The following is a 15,438-nucleotide window of genomic DNA, read 5'->3' as shown; positions in this document are numbered from 1 at the left end:
GAGCCCACAGGCCTGGAGGTAGGAGCAAGAAAAGCAGGAGAGGAGTTGACCTTGATGTTTCTGGCTTGAGCAACTCATCTGATGTTAATGCTTAACTGAGACACAAAACAGAGGAAGAAGGGCAGGTTTGTGGGGAAAGATAAGGAGATCCACTTTGGCCATGCTGGCTTGTGATGCCCGATTGACTTCCAGGAGGGATGTCCTGTTGGCAACTGGACCTGTGTGTTGCTGAGGTGACGTGCTGAACTTAAGGATGGACCAGTTACCTTTCGGCCACATTCCCGCTTTCATACAGTTAGCTCGTGTGTGCCCTGTTTTGATATGAACCAGTGAAAATTCATCTTGGTGGCTTACAAAACAACTGGAATTCATAGATTATTCTGGTCCTTTGCTTGCTCTTTCAGCTCACCTGGCTACTTTGTTTCACTGCACACAAGCACCACTAGCAGCAGGAGTGACGTGGAAACAAGAGCAGTGAAAACACAAACCAATGACATTTCCTGCCCGTCAGTAGCTCCAGGAGGTACCACAGTCGCCTACGATGGATATTCCACTTTTCTGTGGTGCCCTGATCGCCCACCAGTGGAGACGTGATGTCACGAAACAGTTGTGAATGCTCACTATAAATGGAAGGTGTAGAAAGGCTTTGAATAATCTGGGGATGAAGACATTCACTTGAGAAAACTACCGATGATTTCCACGAGGGGAAACAAGGACACGTGGAGTAGCAAGAGTGTTTGGGAAAGGAAGTTGTCAGAGCGTCAGCCGGTCCCATTAAGATCCTAACCCCACACTCAGCGTGTGCGTGGCCATGGACGTGGGGTGATGCTGCTGCGTGACACGCAGATGACATTCACTGGGGGCCAGTGTTCTACATGTACGAGCTCATGGGATCCTCACAACAACCCCAGAAGTCGGGGGAGGGGGAGCGGGGAGGGTCGCTCCCCTTGTCCTCAGTTCACAGAGCAGGATATCGAGGCACAAAGAGGCGAGGGAACCTGCCGAGGGCACAGAGGGAGGGAGCGGGCAGGCACCTGGCTATGGCATGAGGTCTGTGTGCACAGTTCCCCTGCGGTTCTGCACAGAAGTACTTGTTTCCCAGCCGAGGGGGCAGCTTTCACTCTCCAGCCATTTCTGGCCACGCTTCTGCTACTTCACCTCTCTCTCCTGCTTGCTTCTGATTGGCTGGCTTCTCGGCCACCAGTCCATAGCTTCCTGTCATGGACACCCCTTTACATCTCTTTCTTCTGGCCCTGGGTCTCTGAGGAAGACTGTCAGAAACCGCCTCCCTGAGGGCACACACCCAGGTCTTTGCGATGTGAGCGCTGCCCTCAAGGGGAAGTGCAGGGCAGCACTGCAGGTGGGCACAACAGTGACAGAAAAGCAAGAGAGTGACAAGGGAAAGCAGACGGGTGTGGGAGGCCTGCGTGAGAAGAGGCCCGGGGTAAGTCAGCTTCTGAGTCTCCGAGACAGAGCTGTCAGGGTGCTCAGTCGGCCACCTCTATGGGCGGCACAAAGGTTTCCCAGGGAGCAGGAACAAAGGCCATGCAGAAGCCTGCATGGCTGAGTGGATGTTTACAGCTTTGCAAAAGGGCAAGATGCCCAGCTTCGGAGCAGGGAGGGGGCTGAAAGGCACTCGACCAAGCACGGCTCACCCGGGATGCAGCCCTCATCAAGTAAGCAAGGAGGACGAAGACCCGACCCCAGAGCTCCCTCTTCACCGTGTGAACCACAGAGACGTAAGCGGCTAATATCCTGCCGCTGAGAAGAGCCGGGGGAATGAGTGGTGGCATTAGTGCGCTCTGGCCGTCGCCAGCATGTGCCCACTGCATGTGACTCTGAAATAAACAGGCTCAAAGGGGCACAGAACGCAGCCCCACACCGTCACCGTCATCGGGTGCTGGGGTTACGCATGCCCAGAGCAAACCTGCCCCCGTGGAGCTAGACAGGACGCCAAGTGTTTGAGGGGATGAAGAGAAAATGTGAATAATTAATTGACATGAAAAGCCTCTCCGCCTCCCTGGAGGAGCAGAGACGCTGCGACTGTAGGATATGCCTTTATCATATCTATTACACGTCCTCTCAAAGGCCCTCAGAGAGCACCTGTTCGGCTAGGGCAGGACACAGACCCAAAGCGGCCAATGGGCGGATCTCCCCAGGGCTGGAGAGAGATCGGAGCTGTTCACAAAGCTTTCCAACTAGCTTATGCTTCCCAGGAGGACAAAGAAGATTCTTTCCCATGGGATCATTTACAATTAGATTTTCCTTGGATAATGTAAAACACAAACCGTAAGGAAAGCACTGCACCAGTTCAGGCCTTCTGTGAGGCAGAAGGTGTATTATTAACCTGAGGATTTGTTCCATTTTCCCCAGTATATCCCCTCTTTTTCATAAGTGTAACAGAAAATAACTTAGACAATAACAACCATGTATTATGTTCTTATTATTTGTCAGACACTGTCCTAAAAGCTTTACTATATATATTATCTCATTTAATCTTTAAAACACCACCATGCTAAAGGTGTATTCTTTCTCCCCATCTTGCAGGTGAAATGGTAACTGACCCGCCAAAGGCCATTCGCCTGGAGAAGGACGGCGTGTCTGTGTGCCTCACCATGTGCTTTTTCTTGCATCTTGAGTCCACTATTCTTAGAATCATCCTGCCCTGAACCTCGGCCTGCCTGGCTGGGCTCTGAAACCGTGGCTGGGCTCCATCAGGAAATGTGGGTGGGTGATTCTGCTGCAGACGGACTGACCAGTACACCTGGACAGTTTCTGGCAATCTCTGACCCACGCAGTACACCTGGACAGTTTCTGGCAATCCCTGACCCACGCGGTACACCTGGACAGTTTCTGGCAATCCCTGACCACGTGGTATGCCTGGACAGTTTCTGGCAATCCCTGACCCACGTGGACATCCTAAGTCTGCTGGCGGACAGGGAGGGGACTGAGGTCCTTCTGCTTGTTGACAGATGTCCTTATGCTGGTCCTCCCACTTGGCTATCTCAATGCTGCCTCACTGCCAGTGGGACCCCTCACTGCCACTCTCTTGCCCGCACTGTCCCCTGCTGTCCAGTGCCTGCCAGACTGCCCTCCTCCCAGAACTGGCAAACTGATGTGTCCCCAAGACACTGACTTCCCAACAGCAGGTACGTCTCTAATTGAAGGTCCAGATCGCTCATTCCAAAGGGAGTGCCTGGCCAAGTCTCAGGATATGACAAGCTCAGATACCCCTTTCTAGAATTTCTGGGCAATGACTGATGTCTCCTGTCATTTTATCCACCATTTATCACTGACAGTTTGCAATTCAGTGGCAATCACTTACTTAACCAAGGAATGTTTATTGAGCACCTACTACCTGCCAGGCACTGTAGGATACAGTGGTGACTAAAAGAGTCTCTGCCTTCATACAACTTATAATCTAGTGGTGGGAGATAGACAATAAAATATATAAGATGAAGTCAGGTACCTAAATGCAATAGACACTTCACTGAACAAACCCATGCTCAATGTGGGTACAACAAGGGGTTTCCAAGGCAGTAACCTTACAATCCCCTGAATAAACTGCCCTGGACGTTCCAGCGCCATAAGAACCACAGGGCCCCAGACACACCCAGGAGGCCAAGAGTCTGAACAAGGGCACCTCTAGCTGCTGCAGGCTGTATGGTTTAGGCAATCTGGCCCTGGAGCTTAGCTTGAGTCCCTCTAACCTCAAATGCAGGAGGCTGAATAAACTCCTGATTTGCATTTCTAGAGCCCCACAGCACCCAACAGTTCAGGGGCTTGGATGTGTGGTCTGTCAACCAGACACATGTGACCAAGTGGCAGAAAACCCACAGGAGACAGTGGACCAGGTGTGTAAGAAAGACATGCCCAGGGCATAGGGTGATGCTGTGAAGAAAGATTAGGTCAGAAAGCAGGAGGGAAAGAAGCTCCAGAATGACAATGAATATAAAACCTGCTACGTTAAAGTGGCACAGGGGGCCAACCTCCCCACATCAAGCTGCCTGGTCTTCCCAGAATGCCTGAAATAAAAGCTCCCAGAAAGGGGTTTCCAAATTCCTTCCTGGGAGAGTCTATTCATCCGGAATATAATGAATAACCTGCCTTCAGTTTTTTTGGTTTATTTTTCACAGTTCTTTTTACAGCCAGTTCTTGGAACCTCTGAACTAATTAAAAAGTTGAAGCAATCCCCTTTGTCCCTGACAACACTTAAAGTCTAAGACATTCTCAATTCTCAGTAATTTTGGTTGGCCTGAAACTTTGAGCTATGAAAGGGGCAAGGCTGGTCCCAGTGCCAGCCCCAGACTGCAGTCAAAATGAGACGCAGGGTTGGGAATAGTGGCAATCTGGTGGCAATGAGGTGACATGCAGAGTATTTAATATAGGGGATCCAAAATGCGTCCATAATATAGATAAAATGCATCTCCTCCTTCAGCCTGAATTCACAGAACTTTCCTGTAACTGAAGAATGGAATATAGGCTGAAGAGACTAAGCCCAAAACTCTATTTTCCTTTGACAGAGGAGAACACTATGGCATCTTTCTGATCCTTAGGCCCTCTCAGGATTTTGTAAGAAGTACGGCTTTGCCGTCCCTGTAGTTATTTGACGGCTCTCAATTTTCATCACCTAGTACAGAAACAATGTCAGGAATCTGGATGTGAGAGGCTTATTCTTGAACTCACTCTCAAACTATTAAGGGGGCTTCCCTGGTGGCGCAGTGGTTGAGAGTCCGCCTGCCGATGCAGGGGACACGGGTTCGTGCCCCAGTCTGGGAAGATCCTACATGCCGCGGAGCGGCTGGGCCCGTGAGCCATGGCCGCTGAGCCTGCGCGTCCGGAGCCTGTGCTCCGCAACGGGAGAGGCCACAACAGTGAGAGGCCCGCGTATCGCAAAAAAAAAAAAAAAAAAAAAGAAAGAAAGAAAATTAAGAAAGAATTGATATAGAAAGTAAGGCAGATGCTTTAGACATCCTGCATGTTTCTCCACTTGGAAATGTGACATCAACTTGACTTTAAATGTATTTCTAAGCTTTGTTGTGGAACAAACCTGCAGATGGGAAGAGGAGGGGGAAGGAAAGGCCAGACACCAACCAGAGAGGAAATAACAAAGTCACTTTAAATTCTGACACTGCTTGACATTGATTCTGGAAGAGGTCCGGGAAGTTGATATGTAATTGGTCTGAGAAGGTTTAATTCAGCTAGAAACACTTAAATATATCTGGCATAGTTATCTAAGTCCTGAGGACTATAATGACTTTGCAGTTTTATGAGAAGGTAAGACAGGTCTGACGCACACCAGTCCCCAGTGCTTAACAATGTACTAGACCCCCTGTGTATAAAAAGTTATATGGTTCAGATGACTGACGAGACTCTATTTGTGCCAATCTCTGCTGTATGGCAAAGTGACTCAGGTATACACATATAGACATTTTTTTAAATATTCTTTTCCATTATGGTTTATCCCAGGATACTGAATATAGTTCCCTGTGCTATACAGTAGGACCTTGTTGTTTATCCATCCTATATATAATAGTTTACATCTGCTAATCCCAAACTCCCAGCCCTTCCCTCCCCCACTCCCCTCCCCCTGGGCAACCACAAGTCTGATTTCTATGTCTGTGAGTCTGTTTCTGTTTTGTAGATAGGGTCATTTGTGTCTTAGATTCCACATGTAAGTGATATTGTATGGTATTTGTCTTTCTCTTTCTGACTTACTTCACTTAGTCTCTAGGCCCATCCATGTTGCTGCAAATGGCTGCAAATGGCATTATTTCATTCTTTTTTACAGCTGAGTAGTATTCCACTGTATATATGTACCACATCTTCTTTGTCCTTTCCTGTCAATGGACATTTAGGATGCTTCCATGTTTTGGCTATTGTGAATAGTGCTGCTATGAACATAGGGGTGCTTGTATCTTTTTGAATTATAGTTTTGGCTGGGTAAATGCCCAGGAGTGGGATTGCTGGATCATATGGTAATTCTGTTTTCAGTTTTCTGAGGAACCTCTACAGTTTTCCAAAGTGGATGTACGAATTTACATTCCCACCAACAGTGCAAGAGGGTTCCCTTTTCTCCACACCCTCTCCAGCATTGTTTGTAGACTTTTTAATGACGGCCGTTCTGACCGGTGTGAGGTGATACCTCATGATAGTTTTTCATTTGCATTTCTCTAATGATTAGTGATGTTGAGCATCTTTCCATGTGTCTACTGGCCATTGTAAGTCAACTCTATTTCAATAAAAAATAAATTAGAAAAGAGAGAGACTCTAGTATTTTACACAGAATCCATTCTTCTCCTCAGTAACTGCCATTCTTTCTAAACCACATTGTATCTTGCCATTTCCGTCGGTGCCACAGTCACCCTGAGAGTGCCAGGACCTCAATGAAATTCTGTAGATTTGGAGATGAGGCAGCAGGGCTTGCAAACAACAGGGTTAGAATATTCATCTTGTTTTAAGAAGTAAGGTACATCTATCAAAGCCAAGCAGACAAAAGAGGCGGTGTTCACCAAACCTATCCCGAGGCTTTGTTCATCAGGACGGCTCAGCCTTACGCGAGAGCTAGCGGGACGAGTCCTCACAACTACAGTAACTAAGATTTATCTCATAAAGGGATTTGTCTGGCAGGATGTTGAGAAATGAGATGAACCATGATTAGCTTTACAAGTGTTCCAGGAAAAAACACTGGACATGCTTATAAAATATAGCATGGATGGGCATTGAAAAATCAGTGATAAAACGTGGCATTGCTTCTGCTCATGATCAAACTAGCAATGTGGGAAATGGAGGCTGTGGACTCTTTTTTTTTGGCTTAAAATTCAGTGAAATATTCAAATGCTTCGCTAACTTGAATAGGATACTGATGTATCCCTGGGCCTTGTTTCCAAGTTTCCTCAGAAAAATAGGTACCTTACATCCCATTTGAAGAACAAGCTTCCTGGGCATGACTAGAAAATTAAAGATGGGGGAGGCATTTAGTCCAGCCCCTCATGTTACAGATGAGGTCAGACGACTTGACCTAGTCGACCGGTTAGTCAACGGCAGGTCTAGAAGAGAACAAACATCTCCCAACTCCCAATTTGGGGCTCCCCCTAGCTCTGAAGTGCTTACTCCTGCTAATGGCCCCAAGGACTGCAAAGCAGGAGGAGACAGGGTCCCTTCCAGAGATCACAACCTAACTGAGAAAGCAAGATGCTCACACGTGAGAAATAGAAGAGAAACACAAAATGGGAGATGGTAGGTTCTGAATGACGTAGGGGATGAATTTCAGAGATAATAACCGAAGTTTCCCTCTCCCACACTTTTCTTATTGCTTGCGGCCCTCCACCTGCAGAGTCTGGGCTGTTCATTGCTTCAGGGCAGGTGGGGGAAGATGGACCCACCATTCATCAAGTTTCTGAATTTAGACTGTTTTCAGATCCCAGCAGAGGAAACAGTCTGGAAGGGCAAGGCTCTTCTCTACTGCAAGGACTGAGGTTTCGGAGACAGAAGAGGCCTTCTGAGCTAAGAAAGGCTAAAAACCTAGGGCAGGGCGTTTACCCCATGAATTGGACTCTGCAGAAGAATGTGTGATGCTGCAGGGGCGGCTTTTCCGCCTCAGCAGATGTCCGGTTTGGGCTTCTGGTGGGAGGAAGAAGACTGGAAGAGACCTGACCAAAGCCTGGATGCCAGAAGGTTTCTGAGGGTCATGTACTGAACTCCTGGGCTGAGCCCTGCAGGGGTGGGTGCTCCAAAGCAGAGCAGACCTGTACCTTCACTTGCCAGGGGCTGAGGTGGTGGCTCAAGAGCTAAGTTCAGCTCGATTATAGAGAAATACAACGAACAGTTCCACTCTTACACCTGAGCAGGTGACTGTGAAAATTCATACTCACTGAAACAGGAGGTTCCTACACAGTTCTCAAGAGACAGCATCCAACTGACGGTGAGCCTCTAAACACGCCAGCTCACAGAAAGACCTCCAACTTCTGAGTCTAGATTGTGTGTGACCCACACATTTCAGCCTATGCTCAAGCCTGAGGCAATGAAATACTAAAGATGGACCCACAGAGGAAGTCCAGTTCTCCCCGCAATAAAGGAAAGACTTCTCACAACTATTCTTGTTACAAAGAAGGAAAGATAAGTCTTCCAGGCACTGGTTGCACAGCTCAGCATTAGTACCTTTTGGTACCAATAATAATGTCAGAAGATGTCAGGGTGAGATAAAAATAAAAGGGGAAGTGAGAGCAGATGGAATGTACCTTCCCTTCCATAACCAGTGTGTTGTACAAAATTTAAAAGTTTAACAAATGAGGATGAAGGAGAGAAGGTTTACAAAGAAAGGAGGGAGGGCTGATGGGATCCTCTTCGCTTTCCTAGTCAGTTCTGAATATTGTTAACGTTTAGTGGATATGACCTGGCTTTTTGCACAACCTTCCCTGAATACTTCCAACTTGTCTTCCCCTCAAAGGTTAATAGCAACAATACTGATGTTGAATAAAGGTAGAAATTGTCTACTGGAAGCGAAATGCTTTCCATGAAGCCTGTGCAGTGCACGGATGGTTTGGAGGCACTGTTATTGCTGCCTGAGGTTGGAGCGGGCACGTAATCAATACTATACTTTTAATGAGAGCCACAGAACAGACTTCAGCCTGTGGGTCTCCAAAAGCTGAGAGTCTCCCTGTTTACAGTCTGCTCTTCAGAGCACTTTTGCCCATTGTTACTGTGTGTGTATCCATCCACACAGTTTTAGTTTATAAAAATCCCAATTTTTATAAGACGCTGGTACTCTCATTCATGCCAATGGGAGAGTGAAATGACCTGGCAATAGGGATCATAAGCTTTAAAAAGTAAGTACGCTTTTTACCTTGGCAATTCCACTCGTAGGAATTTATACTAAGGAAATAATGAAGGATATGCACAAAGATATAGTATAAAATGCTGATTATAATAGTGAAAAAGTGAATAGGACCTATAGGACCAAAAATAGGGCACTGGTGAATAAAGTATGGTGCAGAAAGAAATACAATGGAATCCTGTATAGACAGTCAAACTATTATAGAAGTAAGTTTACTGGTACATAAAGAACTTTACAATATGCTTAGTGAGAAAATTAGACTATAAAACTATCCAATATACTTTTTGGTAATAATATACACATACATAGGAATATAGATGCTCAGAAAGAAATCTATAAAGGCAGACACCAAATTACAACTTGTTTCTGGATGGCTGCATTCTGAGTTTTCTTCCTTTTGCTAATCTGTATTTTCTGATTTTCTACAAGGACTATGTATTATTTGGATATAATTATTTTAAAACTGGGAAAAGCACCTGGCATGTCAGGAGAAGGCGTAGTCGCAGCTACTCACTCTTGTTCCCTCTCGTGGGATAGCGGTCCTGACAACCCTGGTAGGACAGATGTCCCTGAAGTGTCACTTCAGCCTCTCAGGGGAAATGTGATCATGAGAAGCCTGCCTCCATTTTTCTTTCATATCCTGGCTAGAAATTGACACCCTATATGTAATTGAAATCACAGAATTAAAACTTATCTTTGAAGCCAAAAGGACTACACAGTCATTTTTTTCAGAAATGGATGTTTGTGTAACAGAGCATCAGAGGAGCTGTCCGTGTGGGATATTGTCCTCAGCCTTTGATTTCCTGATGAGTATCTTTGGTTATTGCTTTTTTCTTATCAACTGTCAACTAGTAATATTGTCTAGTTTTCCAGGTTCCCACTCATAGGACTCTGAATATACAGACCCCATACCATCAAATAACATTGTAAGTGCACCCCCTCTTTCACCTCCAGTAGTTTCATTCATCTCAGGTATCGTTTGCTAATTTCATGATCATGTAGATAAGGCTGCCACCTGCTTCTCAAAAAAACCCCAAACAAATACCTCTAGCCTGCCTTATAAAGAACAAGTCCTGTGTTTTAAAATAAACTACTCTTAGAGGAGGAACACAATTCTTTTAAATTATCAATAAAATAACTTAAATATTAAGTGAATAATTTTATCTAGACGTTATACAAATCCTAGAACCTACAGATTATACCATTAAAAATTAGCCTCTGAAAGTAAGAAACTTGGATAAATCACATCAATCATGGATGATTTAAGAGCAATCTTATTTCCTGGGGAGATGGGTTAGATCAGTGCTCTGTAAAATTTCCGTACAAACAACTCACATGACTCAGGAAGTCAGAAATGGGATTCTGCATTTCCAACAAGTTTCAGGGTGATGCTGTGGTCTGTGGACCACACTCTGAGTAGCAAGTTTTCCAGTGTGGTGATTTTATGTGCTCTGCCAGGCCAAGAATATCCTGTCTGGGCAGCTGACAAAATGTGGAAGGAGCAAATACCCCAACCTGCACCAGCTGGCCTTCTGTGGCTCTCAGCTTCTGCTCAGCCTCCACCTGAGTGGCTGCAAGGTCCATACCTGTCAAAAACGACGCTTCCAGGACTGTGGCCTTTTTATTAGTGTTACCTACAAGCTCCATGTTAAATGGCTCCAGCCCTAAGAGAAAGGTCCAGGAACATAAGAAGTGTCTCAAACATGAAGCCACAGTTGTCCCAGAAAGCCTCAATGCCTGGGGGGCATGGAAGAGCCACCAGCACCAGGCCCTTCTCCACAGGCAGGAGAGCCAGTTCCTAACTGGAGTGAGGCCAGTGCATTCCCAGGAGGACAGAGGAAGCCTTAAGGGCTCTTTCCCACATAGCTACAGGAGCTGGAGCTGTCAGTGGCCCAGATGCCCCATGCTAGGGAACGCGATAGGTACTTCTGAGTAAAAGCTTTAATCTCACAGTCACTTTGGAAGGCAGAGCCACAAAGCAGGACAGACCAGACAAGAAAATCAGATTGATCTGTCCCACGTGCACAACATCTTAATGGTTTCCGATTGGTCTCTGCAGTCATCGCCACACATCAGGAAGCACTGTGTCATCAGTGATACAATCGTCCAGCACAAGGCCACTCACGGAGAGCCCGTCTAGGGCTGTGGAGTCATTCCAGCTGTGCAGCAGCTCACTCTGAACCTCCATGAGAACAGCTCTGCACATGAACATGACTGTTGGGACAGAATAGGGTCTCAACCAGAATAAAAATGAGAGTAGTTCTTGTTTGGGGTTCATTTGATGGAAGTTGCACACTCAAGACCTCCTGGCACACAAAACCCTGACTTATCCTCCATTGAAAATATGTACACATGTTCCCGATATGCATTGATTCGTTTTATGTCGACTGTTGGGTTTACAACAGTTATTAATACTAGTGACACTGCATATTAGTAAGTCAATCAAACAGTGTCACTAATATTAGTAAGCCCTTTGGAATCAGAGGAAGTAGAAAATCAGTGAAAGTAGTGATGGACGTGAACTGAGATACTTAAAATACCTGGCAGGCTGGTCTCTGATGACTGTATTACCATCTATAACTAACTTCGTCTGAAAGGCGATATTCTAAATTAGAGAAAATCGGTGACTTTTCTTTTGGTGCTTTTACTGCAATAGGAGTGTGAAGCTGGGGATGGACTAGGTGGGTTTTTTAGTCTTTTGGCAAACGTGTGCATATTGCCAACTCCAAACTCATCACAAAATTAAGCCACTTCATTGGCTGAAGTTGTTCTCCATAAGGATTAATGAATAGATTCGAGTTCTGCCTAGATCTTGTGGAATGAGATTCTGAAAGCTATGTGTTCTCAAAATCATAATGGAGAAAAGTATTGTACACAGAAGAAAAAAAAGAAAACTACGGCACTTACAAATGGATCACAGTGAAATTGGCTCGCACCGCCTCTTCCAAGATACCGATCTTCCTTTTTTGGATGTATGTGATAAAAACTGGCTCTAAAGTGAGCAAATTCTTTCAATAAGTTATCGTCTCCCCTAACAGAAAGAAAATAACGAATATTTCATATCCCAAGTCTGGACTGAGCTCTTGGATACGGAGACACAGATCATATATGTTCAAATGTCCCGTCACTGATGAGTTCGACAGCGCGCAATCGCATCTTTTCAAGGTGTTGCTGCTTTGAAAGCTCCTTACATTGTTAATTAAATCACAATGGTCTTATCTTTCCCTGCACGCTGACGGGACCCACAGATGTGGCCAGAGGCAAAATCGAAACGTATGATGCTTCGGTATCCTGAAACAGCAAGGAAACGATGACACCACTGAGAAATGAAAGGGAAAAGACAGCATTTAGAAAGATGCGCGCGTGAGAAAAGGCAACCTCAGGAAGGGACGGTATGTCATCCTGTCAGAGCAGCAAGGCAGACTTGACAAGCCCATGGTGGCTCTAGACCAGCGACAGTGCCTTGCAATGAACCGAAATACCCCACTTTTCCTATTTAAAAAACACCTGCAATCCACCTGACCCTTTTTCCTGGACACCAGTGTGTGTCCAGAGGCCCCCGGCACCAGCTGGACCTCTGTAAGGCCGCCCTCAAGGGCAGGTCATAGACATGGCAGCCCCAGGAAAGCTGAGGGGACAGAAGTTCATGGGACCAATAGCCTGCAGAAGCTCGGGGCCAGCAGGGAGAGTGTAGGCAGGAAACAGGGAAGCTACCTGAGTCACTGGAAGGACAGAGCAGGAAGTCAGGGAAAGAAAGTTAGGGAAGAAATCGTAGGGCAGGAATCTGAGGCCTGGAGGAGGGAGGTGAAGACAGATTCGGTGACTCCCGCCCACCCATGACATGTGCCTTTTTTCTACAGCTTGCTACATGCTCCTGGGCTCAAATGAGAACGCACTGCTCATGGCCATTTCTCCATAATTTCAGACACACAGAATTCCTCAGGGCATTGCCAAGAGCCCTCTGTATCATTTCAACTCACTTTTTATCACGTGTGCTCTGAAAAGCCTGAAGGGGCACAAAACTGCAAGGCAGTCCTGCCGTCACTGGCAGGTGAAGAGTTGACGACTCTACTTGAGGTTCAAGAAGGAACAGTCTTAGGGCACAATTAGTAGGGCAACTAGAGAAGAGGCTCTTGGAGAAGAGTCTCAAACAGAGAGAACTAGTTAATTCTTTGACTGCCTCCTACCGGCATTATCCTGGGGCTAGAGACCCGCAAGAAATGGTATACTGTCCTGAAAATATCATTTTTTCAGCTCCCAGCATCTTCTAGGAGGAATTCTCCAAGTATCATTACGATCTTTATTTGAAGGGAAATATTCAACCACACGAGAATTTCATTAGCATTACGTAGCACAGTTGATGATTTTCCCTCAGCATAATTATTGTTTTTCTTTTATTCTGTTTATAAAATTCCCCCTTTCTATTTAAATCGCTTAAGAATGCAAATTGTACACAGTGGCTTGATGATCTTCTAACCAGGTTGCTGGAAAAAACAACCTAAAATTCTGAGAGTATAAATTAAATTCAGCTTCCTAAGGAAGTATTAGGCTTTACTGAGATCTCCTGAGTGCTAAGAGTGGGCTTAGTTTTGCAGAAAACACAAAGAAAGAGCCTTTCTGCCCATCAATCTAAAAAATACAAACGGACAAGTCACAATTAGAAAAAATTCATCCACATAAAATCAAAACATCCATTAAAGAAGCCCCCCTCAGCCTCTCCCCTGAATTGAAAGTGACACTGGACACAGTCAACAGAAATACGATTCTTTAACCCAAGAGGTCGAGGAGAAGCAGGAAGCCCAATGATCTCATGGCGCCCCCCTTCCACTTACTTGAGGGGAGGGGGGATAAAAAGCAGCAGCTGCCCCTCACCACAAGGTCTCTACCGCCACCGACTTATGGGCAGCTCACAATACAGAAACTCAAACTGATTCTGAACAGCCCTCACTTGAGGGTTAATGCTACGGGCCACTAGAGAGAATGCCCATCCTCTGGACTCTTACTCTGGGATCAAGGAGAAAGATACAGTGTCCTTGATTCTTCACTACTTTCCTCCCTCCCTTCTCCTCTCTTTTTAGAGGAGTTTCTAAGACAGTCACAGCTGAGCATCCCAGAGCTCCTGGAGAGGTCCTTAGAGGTCATTCAGCCCAACTTCCTCATTCCAAAGAGGCGGAAACTGAAGCTCACAGAGTGTAAATGACTTGCCCTAGAGCATACACCTAATGTATGGTGGAACCTGGACCGGGGCCTAGGACACCTGAACCCCACACCGCTGCTCTGGTACTTTGTCTTAGGGATGACCTTTCTTCTTCTGCCATCAGGGGCAGGCAGTGTGAAGAAGCAGTCCCTGCATTCCAAGAAGAAAACCGGCAACTAAATAGAGTGGTGTTCTTGCAGGAAGCTCTGCTGACAGTCCCGGTAACGACAGAAACCAACTGTGGACAGACAGAGTCTAAGCCCAGCTCTCCCCAAGGAAGCACTCAGGCCTCTCTGAACTCAGGAACAGACAGGTAAAGGGGCATCAGGTGAATGTGCGGGAAGAACCACTTGCACACACAGAAAAGTCCACTTCCTAAAAGTAAATGGTAACGAATGCTCAGATCCCAATCAGGAGTCAGGAATCATTCAGAAACAAGCCATTCAGTGGCGAGAGGCTGACAGATCGCAGGACAATGACCATGAGGCGTCAGAGCTGCTTCCAGGACCAAAATGTGGGAACTGGGACCGACGGGTCAGCCCTCTGGGCCCGTGGTCACACAGAAGGTGCTGGCACCGAGTTGGCTGTGACAGGGAGAGTGAGCCTGGAACTGCACCATTCAGGAGAAACAGCAAACTTCTACTCAGTCCTCTGAGTGATTATCTAGCTTGCGGGGAAATGCTCTTTTTAACATCTACTTGGAAAATACTTTTTATTATTGCAGCACTGTTGAACCTATGTGTTAAAGGACAGATTTAAGACTCTAGATTTAATGCTCTCTTTTTCTTTTCAGAAAGGGTCCACTCTGTTACGTTTAACTGAATGCATAAGGGCCCTTCTCCTGTGTATGGGTGCGGCCAGGATTGATGCTTCTGGCTGGAAGGAAAGGCAGTTCAGGCAACATAGAGAGCAAAGACAGCCAGAGGCCCACCAGTACCCTCCCCTCCCCTCTTCTTCCTGCCCAGAACAAGGATGTGATGGCTGTGGTAGAGGCAGCCATTCTGTAACTCTGAGGCAACCCTGAGGATGGAGACCAAAACCTGAGGACTGCGTAGCACACCCACACTGCCTCCTCTGGACTTTTTTTTTTTTTTCCATTAGAGGAAAACAAACCCTTACTTAAGTCATTTTTTTCTCTATTACTGGTAGTCAAATACATTTCCTAACTGAAATATGAAACGCATATACACCCTCACTCACCAAGAGGCCCCAACACTGAAGAATGAGGCAGGAGTCGCCAAAAATTTAAAGAGAAAAGGAACAGCAATAAAAGGCTATCGATCCCAGTTGCACTAAGAGAAATTCCAACTCAGAGATCGCAATTAAAATAATGGAGAGGAAAACATCCCAAACCAAATTACCCATTTCGCTGACAAGAAAGGCGCTTTATTGTGACCCAGAGGAC

At 46.0% G+C, this 15,438-nt stretch overlaps 1 protein-coding gene and 1 long non-coding RNA gene across 4 annotated transcripts in view; one reads left to right on the top strand and one right to left on the bottom strand.

Annotated features, from left to right (window-relative positions):
• The window catches only part of LOC137210926 (uncharacterized), a 131,511-nt gene extending 127,289 nt beyond the window's left edge, over nt 1–4,222 (top strand). Inside the window, exon 5 of the long non-coding RNA XR_010936809.1 lies at nt 2,548–4,222. This is a non-coding gene — a long non-coding RNA (uncharacterized lncRNA). The remainder of the gene's footprint in view (nt 1–2,547) is intronic.
• FAM124A (family with sequence similarity 124 member A) overlaps nt 1–15,438 on the bottom strand; it is a 114,325-nt gene that overhangs the window by 89,024 nt on the left and 9,863 nt on the right. The window lies entirely within an intron of this gene.

The sequence above is a fragment of the Pseudorca crassidens genome, chromosome 18 (genome assembly GCF_039906515.1).
Source record: "Pseudorca crassidens isolate mPseCra1 chromosome 18, mPseCra1.hap1, whole genome shotgun sequence".
NCBI lineage: Eukaryota > Metazoa > Chordata > Mammalia > Artiodactyla > Delphinidae > Pseudorca > Pseudorca crassidens.
This window is presented reverse-complemented; position numbering and strand designations above follow the sequence as displayed.